The sequence below is a fragment of the Jaculus jaculus genome, chromosome 9 (assembly GCF_020740685.1).
Source record: "Jaculus jaculus isolate mJacJac1 chromosome 9, mJacJac1.mat.Y.cur, whole genome shotgun sequence".
NCBI lineage: Eukaryota > Metazoa > Chordata > Mammalia > Rodentia > Dipodidae > Jaculus > Jaculus jaculus.
Window position 1 is genome coordinate 50,317,793 of NC_059110.1, and position 9,489 is coordinate 50,327,281.

The following is a 9,489-nucleotide window of genomic DNA, read 5'->3' on the forward strand; positions in this document are numbered from 1 at the left end:
TTGGGAAATGCAGCCTCTCCTCTGGAATGACCTGGATCAGCTTCAGGGATGTTAGTGGTCAGTGGAGACGTGGGAGACCAGAATGGGATTGGTGGCAAAGGCACTCACTGTGGTGCTCACACCCATGGTTGTTCATTTAGGATTGACATGTCTTTGCTATGAAGGGTCACAGTGTGTAGGAAGTGTGTGTATAGGAAGGTGTGGTGGTTTAAATGTACAATGTCCTCCATAGCCTCATGTGTTTGTTATTAAACCTCACACCATTAGAATCTTTTGGAAGTGGTACCTTGCTGGGGCAGGTGTGTCATTGGGGCAAACCTTGAGGCTTCTCAATCCAGCTCTATTGGATGTTCATAGCAAGTTCACTCATACTGATCTTCCCTGCTGGTGTGATGACCAGCTCTCTGCTTGTGCCATACTTTCCCTGCCATGAAGAAACTTCCCTGTGAGACTGTTACTCAAAATAAACCCTTTTCTTCCAGAAGCTGCTTTTGGTCAGGTGTTTAGTCCCAGGAACAAGAAGGTGATGAATGCAAAAGGATTTCAAGGATGCTTGAAGCCATCCACAGGTAAAAGATGATCCTAAAATTATGACATTGGTTCCCTGATTAAACATGAGCACTTGGAGAAGTCTGTGATCACTAGGTTCACTTGTTCTTAAGGCTTGATCAGGTAAAGCTATTTAATCTTAATTGTGAATAATTACTCATAGAATTCCCTGAATGCCAATACCCTCATCTGTCTAAGAATGTGGTTACTAGGGATAGGGAAAGTTCCCCTAGAGTAGGTCTTCCTTTGGAAAGCACAAATACACACAGAATCCATCCTCCACTGTTCCATTTTCTCTGAGGGACAGCTTCTGGAACCTATCTGAGATTCTGAAATATCCACAGGATGTCATTGCCTATTCTATTATGAGTCCAGGATGGAATATGCAACATAAGACAGAATTCAGGCCATCCTACAGCAATTGTTGGTTTCTAAGCCCTGTACTTACCAAACAGCACATGGTGAGAAACATCAAAGCCCTAACTGTCCAAACTTGTCCTTCCCACTGCTCTGGTCACATGAAAACTCAGGCCTTCACTCTCCACATGTCCAGGGACAAAGACGCAGGGGTTTGAAGTGAAGAAGAAAGGGATGCTGGGGCTTCACTTAAGTATTCACTTGTCGGTGACCTAGATATATTAGGTATACCTAATGTATTACCGTATAGTTGGAAGAAATTAAAGGTGTTTTTCAAGGTACAATCACATTGGAAAACCATTTGGCAAGTCTGTTGGGCTTGCCTCAAAAATGCTTTTTAAAAAGTTCTTAAAAACTTAAACATGTATCTTTCCTAAGATCCAGTAGTTGTACTCTTAGGTATTTATGCAAGAAAAAAATGCAAACATATGTTTACAGGAAACCTTTAAAAAGAGTACTCTTAGCAACTTTATTTAAAATAGACAAATCTAGAAGCATCCTTCCACAAGTAGCTGAATAGTAGCACATCCATACTATGAAATACAACTCAGCAATAAAAAGAGATAAACTATTGCTACATAAAAGTGTGAATACTAAAATTCTTACACTGAATGAGAGAAATCAGATGCAAAGAAGTATGATTCTCTTTAAATAAAAAATTGATTTATTATGATAAAAATCAGCTCATTAACTGCTGGAGGCTTGGCAGGATGACTGGGAAGGGGCATCAAGGAACCACCTGCGTTGACAGAAATGTTCTGTGTATTCATATGGATTTGTGAAACTCTTTCAAGGATATACTATGTAGTAGTGAACTATATTAATTCAATATATGCCATGTATTAATGTGTAGACTAGCTTGGGAAAATCATGTCAGTTCTCTGAAGCATAGAGTGCTCATATTGGCCAACATAAGGCTGTTGTGTGGGCTGGGTTATTACTTCTAGAAGTGTTAGCAAATTTCAAACCCTGATAGCTGTTCAAATAATGGACAAATAAGAGCCAGACCTGAAGTTTTTAAGAATTTTATTATTGGGAGGAATAAATATTTATATATACAGAGCTTGGCCTCTTGACCAAGTTGATGCAGAAAAATTTATGACTGGATTATGGGGTTTATGACTAATCAGTAAGCTTTCTGTGGTAAGAAGCTCCTCTGGTTCTGAAAAAGACCTTTTTCTGTATATTTTGATGTCAGGACGAGTCCTAGGACTATAGGGCCAAAGATGAAAACTGTGCTTCTCCACTCACTATTTACTCATTCCATAGTTCAATGACAAGAAAACCTTACTAGTCAGGCTTCATATCTTTGGGTTCCCTTGGAAACACCAGCTGACCTCAGAACATTATTTCCTCCACTGGATGTTTAAAAGCTGGGCCAGAGCTTCCAGGTTGTAGCAGTTCTCTCTCTCTCTCTTTCTCTCTGTGTGTATATGTGTGTTCCAAATCATGAAAGTGTAGCTACAGGTTTGAGCAGGGAGGTTTGGTTTTCATCTACTGATTTTTTTTAATTTTTTTTCATCATTAGGAGAGAATTTTATTTTAAAAGTGTCATCTTAAACTGCAAGGATGTCCATTAAACATCACAATTAAACATGCCAAAGGAGAAGCCATGTTGTCAAAATGCCCACTTAACCCACCCAGACATCTCAAACCCACCCTTTGCTGACCTATACTCCATTTTTTTTTAAAGTTTTTTCTTTTTATTAAACAAGGGAAAGTAGACAGGTACATGTTGGTAAATGCTAACTGTCTGTATTCACATAGAGACACAGTGTAATCTCTGAGCCCAATACACAGGGCCAGCACCCTCCAGCTTCTGTCAGAGTGAAGGGAGCAGAAGTTTTTTCTTTTTTTCCCACAGAACACGGTGGTGGTGTTAATCCATACAGTTCTTGTTTAGACAGGAAGGGATAAAAATGATTTTAGAACAAATTTTTTTACAAAAAGATTATTTTCCTGTTGTATTCTGATCAGGGTAATTTCCCCCCAAAATAAGATGAGAACCATGATGTTGAGAAAAAGAGACCTCAAAAATAGGGCTACTGAGCATGAGAGGTTGTGGGGAGAAAAGACTGAAACTTGCTTCCAGGGACTGGAGAAAATTTAAAAAATAAAAAATAAAAATAAAAGGTTGGAATCCATCAGTGTTCTTTTCTATTAGTCATCTTCTCCTTCATCTTCCTCTCCTTCTTCCCCTTCATCATCATCTTCATCTTCTTCACCTTCATCCTCATCCCCTTCTTCATCAATATCTTCCAATCCTTCTTCTTCTTCTTCATCATCATCATCATCATCATCATCATCATCTTCCCCTTCTCCTTCTTCATCATCCATATCAGGAACCAACTGGTACTGCAAGGGATTTGGCCAAATATCATCTTTGATGACCTCTCCTAATTCATCTGCACCTGCATCAGAATGGTCTGTAAACCAGGTAAAGAAGCTCTCTGGCTCTTCCTGCTGCCTCTTCCTACTGGCTTTATTCTGTGTCTGACTTGAGCGTTTCGTCAAATCCTTTCCAGATTTCCATTTGATTTCAGTGGACTTTGAAGATGGATCACCACTCTCATTCAGATGAAATTCTTTGGAGAGGACTTTATTTTCAAAGTAAGGATTTCCATCAAAATAAAAATCTATTCTGTAACCTGATTTTATATCTTCAAATTCTGTCACCTCAACTCTGGTCAGGTAATGCAGCGCCTCTTCATCTTCCTCCCCAAGCAGTGCAGACACTTGTGGATGGTTGACAAATGTTGTTACCCAAAAATTTGGGATTTTGGCGATCAATTCTGACCTCTTCTGAAAAAATGGTTGGCGAAGTTTGTTATATTTCTGTTCTACTTTCAAAATTTCCTCACTGGCTTGTTCATTAAGTCTATTTCATTTTGTACTTCATCAATATGTTCAATTGCTTCTTGCTGTTCTTTTTCTCCCTTCTGCAAGCCGGTCGAGGCCGACGAGTCGGCCGGCTTCAGCGCAGAGGCCGGTCTGGACTTCTTGGGTTGAGGCAGGAGCGGAGATTGGCGTTTCGTGGCCATGCGGCGAAGAAAAGTCCCGCAGACGCTAAACCGCCCCGGGAGCCTGCGGAGCGCAGGGGCGGGGGAAAGCCGGGCGAAGGCTCATCTACTGATTTATTGTGTGCATTAACTTAGAGGAAAATTCAGGGACTTTGAAACTGTTGATGGACTAGTTTTCAGTTGACTGGGTACGCTGTTTGCAATGTTGTCATTTAAAGGAATGACAAGAACTTGAGAAATTTTCAGGGCACTTCCTAGAAAAGCCATTATAAGCATTTCTAAACATGGTTTTCTTCACTTTCCCAAACTTTCAGTTTCAGCTGTCTCCCTGCATAAGCTACATGGTACCTCATTTCACATCTCTATCTTTACAGAGTAGTCAGGTGTAACTTTCCTTCCATGCTCTGACAAACACATGTAGCCTGGATATCTTACACTAAGAAAACCTGTGCCCTTGAGGGAAGGCAATGGGGGAGAGGAATGAATGAGAAAAAAAATATAATGACACACATGCAGGAAGATGCTCTAACAAAACCTTTATTTTTCATGACAAACTAAAAAAATTAATTAAAGATAAAGAAAGATATCAAAAAATAAGGCTGGGCATGGTGGCACTGGGGAGGCAGAGGTAGGAGAATTGCCATGAGTTCAAGGTCACCCTGAGACTACATAATGAATTCCAGGTCAGCCTGGGCTAGAGTGAGAGCCTACCTTGAAAAAACAACAACAACAACAAAAATAAGGAACAACCAGATGTTTTTCTTTCTTTTTTTTCTGCCACTTATTATTTTGATTGTAATTATTATAAGTCATATTCATACTTTTTTAAAACTTTTTTTACTTAGCATACAGTCTCACCTGCCAATCTGTCTTTCTACATGTAATGTTTTGGAAAAGAAAGAAAATCAGGTATGGCTTCATCACATATGGTAATGGAGATATTATGGATTACTGATAAGGTGAAATCTAACATAAAAATAAAACTGTACCTCTCTGTGGGCTAGTTTTTCTTATCTATTAGCTTAGAGCTATTCCATGAATGCTAGGGAGGTATAAGCTGATTAACATAAGATATGAAACTGTAGAGTTCAGTATCTGTGAAAAATGAGTGACTGTTAGACAGCAAGACTCTGAGACCACATCCTTGTTCTCTTATTTCTTCAAATTTGGAAAGATACAAATGCACCTGAAAGAGCTGAAAGCATAGCTCCCCTGGGAAGGCAAATGGAAAGCGTGTTGGCCTATGAAAGACTTTCTTTCCTCCCTCGCTCCCTACTCTCCCTCCCTCCCTTCCTTCCTCTCTCCCTCTGTCCTTTTTCCCTGCTTTCTTGTGCTCTTTCTTCCCCATCCCTCTCCTATCATTCCCATCCTTCTCCTTTTTACATTTACTAGGTTCTAGCCTCCTAGATTTTCAGAAAGCACTGTGTGAAATTGTTACTTCTTCCTGTAAAATTTCCTAGAATGCCATATAAAACACCCAGGATTAGAGTTCATGGGGAGACTTGATGATGATCCATTGTCTATAAAATACAGGGTTTTTAAGACTTTCTAGTTCATGATATATCTCAAAGAATGTAATTTCATCAAAGTTCTTGAATATTTTGACATGAAGTTCTAACATATTTACTGTGATTTGATTTTAGTAAATTTGACTTGTGACCTTTTGTTTACTCATTTACCTACTGAAAAGCATCTAAGTTGCTGACAATTTTTTAGTATATATTAGTAAGGCTATTAAAAACATTGTGCACAAGTTGATGTGTAGATATATTTTCCATTGACTTGGGATTTGGGTTTTTAAGGTAGGGTTTCACAATGTAGTCCAGGCTGGCCTCAAATTTGCAGTGAGTGATCCTCCAGTCTCAGTTTTCCAAGTTCTGAAATTACAATTGTGAGCCATCATGCCTGGATTTTACTGGCATTGTGCTTTAGATTATATTGATTCTATAATAAAGTTGAAAGGACCAACTTGAGCCTTCCTTTACATGTGTGTGGAATAATCTCTTTATTTAGATTTTTAATTTTTCGTCACAATTTTATGCTTTTCTGCATGTAGAGCTTGTGTACATTTTGTTAAGTTCATGCAAAATCTTGTATTTTGTGGTGTCATTAAAATGTGTTCTAGTTTTAACTTCAAATTCTAATTGCTGGGAAATAGGAAAGCAGCTGACTATGTGAATTAACCTTATATTCCACAACTTGCTAGAACTGTTACTTGGAGCCAAAAGTTTTTGTTGATTCTCTGGGAGTTTCGATCTGGTAAATCATACCACTTATAAACCAACAATCTGCATGCTTTTTATTTCCTTTCTTACTATTATTTCCATGAGCTAGAGCTTCCAGCATGTTAAATGGGAAAAGGAAGAAGAGACATGCTCACTTTCTTCCTGATCTTCTCAGGAAACATCTGGTTTGTCATTATTAAGTACATCACCAACAGGTTTTCTTTTTAAAATAAATGTTTGTCAAGTTGAGGAAATTGTCCTCTATTCTTTGAGAGTTTTTACTCATGCATGGGTGTTAGATTTTACTAGGGGCTTTTCCTGTGTATATTGATATAGTTATATGATTTTTTTCTATTTTATTTAGTTAATGTGGTGTGGGTTACTTTTAACACAATTTTAATGATGAAACAGCAATATCTACTTGTCTCTCTTTTCAAGTGTCAGCTCTCTTCCAAAATATACTTGCTTTCTTTATTCTTCAGAATCTCTTGGCTATTTATAGTTGTTAAGTGTGGCAAGGTCAGTCTGGTGGGAGTTCATTTAGCAGATATACGAAGGAACAGTAACTACTTGGTCTCCTCAGTTTCACAAACTTCCCTGAAGATGATTGTCAGCCAGAATGCTTATTGTATTAGCAGACTACCATCCTCCACTGTGAAAATTAGGGCCTAATAATTTTGAACTGGGAATCAGTAATCTGATGTTTCAGTAAGGGGCTTTTTGTCAAGAAAGTTCAGGGAAGTGTTGCAAGGACCTTGCTCCTCCTCTTCTTTGGCTTGGTAGGAGTGTAGAAAGTAGCTCTTTTTCACACCATACTGAAGCTGAATCCACATTTTAACATGATCCTAGGAGATTTCCAAGCCATTATTCCTAGAATAGCTCTAGTTTAGTCTGCTTTTTAAAAAATGTAGTTTATGAAGTGCTCACATAGGTGTTTATTTCTATTATTAAGTATTATTAATTCATGTGCATTTAGAGATACATTAAACTGGCCTCTATGGTTGGCCATCAGTAAGTGAGCATATATGCAAGTCTGTATTATAATCTACAAAATACTTAACAGCAAGCAAACATAGCAGTGGTGGTCTAGCATAGTAGTTCTAAAATTCAGAGTTCTAAAATGTGGAATTACATAAAAGAGGGGCTTTATAATTTTCAAATGTCAAGACCCGTACCAGGCAAATGAAATCAGAATTTCTGGTAATGAGACTCAGAATCAGTGTTTTTAAAACTCCTAGATGATGCCAGTGGATAGTTAGCTCTTAGAATTGGCTGAAGGAAGGGTGAGTCTATATGGGAAGACTCCAGAGAACAGCATTCCTGGAGGTGAGATCAGAAGGTATATAACCTGAAGGAGGAAAAAGCTCATTGTATTTGAAGAGCTGTAAAGGGCTGGGCCAGTGAATAGGATTAAGCAAATTGAGCAAATGTCAGACCATGTAGAGTTTCATCCACAGGAAAATTAATGGGCTTGTGGAACACACAGGACCACTACTGTTAGATATGTTAAAGTCTGTTACAAATGTTGTAGGAATATTAAGTTAAAAATAGCAGTTGGTGATATGTTGAGTTTCATCTAAGGTTTCTCTAGAATCTAGCTCCGTGACAGCTTGAACTTTTTTAGCAGCTAGTTTGATATCCCCATTCTTGTAGAATTAGACCTAGAATTAGAATTACAGCAAGGGTTTGATGGTTTAGGGAGATGAATTTTTTGCATTCTCGAACTTAAACCAAGAGATTATAAGATGAGTGCCTTAAAGATGACTACATTAGCCATCTTTCCATCACTATGACAAAATACCTAAGAGAAAGAACTTACAAAGGAATAGGATCTTTTGCAAATTACACAGTTTTGGAGGTGCTAGCCCATGTTCATTTGACCCTGTTTGCTTTTAGGTTTGTAGTCAGACAGCAGGGCATGAGGGTGGACATGCATGACAGAGAAAAATCACTCACTGCAAAGCCAGGAAGCAAATGAGAGAAGAGATGATGGCTAAAGACCCATAGTCTCCTTCAAGGGCATACCTTCAATGTTTGGTGGGACCCACCTCTCAAAAGTTTCACCATCTCTCAAGCCATGGGACCAAACTTTTGACACATGGGCCTTTGGAGAACATTCAAGACCTAAGATGTTACAATTACTTTAAAGTTGCATCAAATTTTAAGCAAACAAGCTTCTTCCAGTTTAATCTTGCTCTTCCTCTGGATTGTTGGTGCCTGTGCTCTATGCTGATATGACAATGAGGTTTTATTTATTTCTCTTTTTGTACCAGTGCTGGGTTTCAAAGTAGGTCAGTGCTCTTCTCAGCTTTATTTCTTGTTGCTAGTAATTTTCATTCATTATTAATTCAACATTCATATGCACTTAACATGTAAACTGGCTGCTGTGTCATTAGAGACCTGGAGTGTGAAAATCAGAAGACAGGGCCTCTTGGGTACCCAGCATTAGCTCCTTTTATGGTGGTGGGAATCCCCAGCTACATCCGAGCCATCAGCAAACATTCACCCCCACCTGCATTCAAACACCTCCCAAATAGACCAGTCATAAATTCCAGGGACTGTCTCACTTTATTCCAGCAACTGGCTCTTGTGGCCAACTCATGTTGTTACCCATCTGTCTTCTAATTTGTATAATTAGCACATTATTCCTTAGTCTATTAAAAATATTTCCTGAGTAAATACAATTAGTATCAAAATGACTTGCAGGGACTTTTATTTCAAAATTCAAATCAAATTGCTGAATTTCTTCCAATAAAGTTATTGCAAATTTTTACATTCACCAGAGATGTTTGAGCACTCCTTTTCTGGCAGGTATTATTAAGAATAAAATAATACTGTTTGTTTTTATTTTTTTAAGGGAATGATCTCACAATAGCCCAATCTGACCTTAAACTTCCCTCCCTTAGAGTGGGCTTCTAGTCCAATTAGAGAGCAGTTGGTTTCCCCCAGAGCAGACATGCCACTATTGCACCTGTTTGGTCATTTGGCCTTTCTGACCACACTTGAGGCTTCCAGTGTCCACTGATGACTTCTGTCTCCCATAGGGCCGCATGCAGTACAACTTTTACCAGATGTCAGTTGGCTGGTCTATAAGGAGAAGGTTTTCAGCTCAGTGCCAGCTTAATTTCTCAGTGACCTTGCTGCCCACACATGTGAGGTGTTCAGAAATAGGGTCTTACCATCTGTTTCTCATGGGAAACCAGGGACCTTAGCAATAGCCTATAATGTTTTAGGGGCAACAGGGACCTCCCTGCCAAAAACTCACTGGAAGATATCCT

The 9,489-nt window shown here is 38.7% G+C and overlaps 1 pseudogene; it reads right to left on the bottom strand.

The window, feature by feature from the left end:
* Positions 1-2,838: 2,838 nt before the first annotated feature.
* Positions 2,839-4,007, bottom strand: LOC101593659 (annotated as a pseudogene).
* Between the last annotated feature and the right edge of the window lie 5,482 nt (positions 4,008-9,489).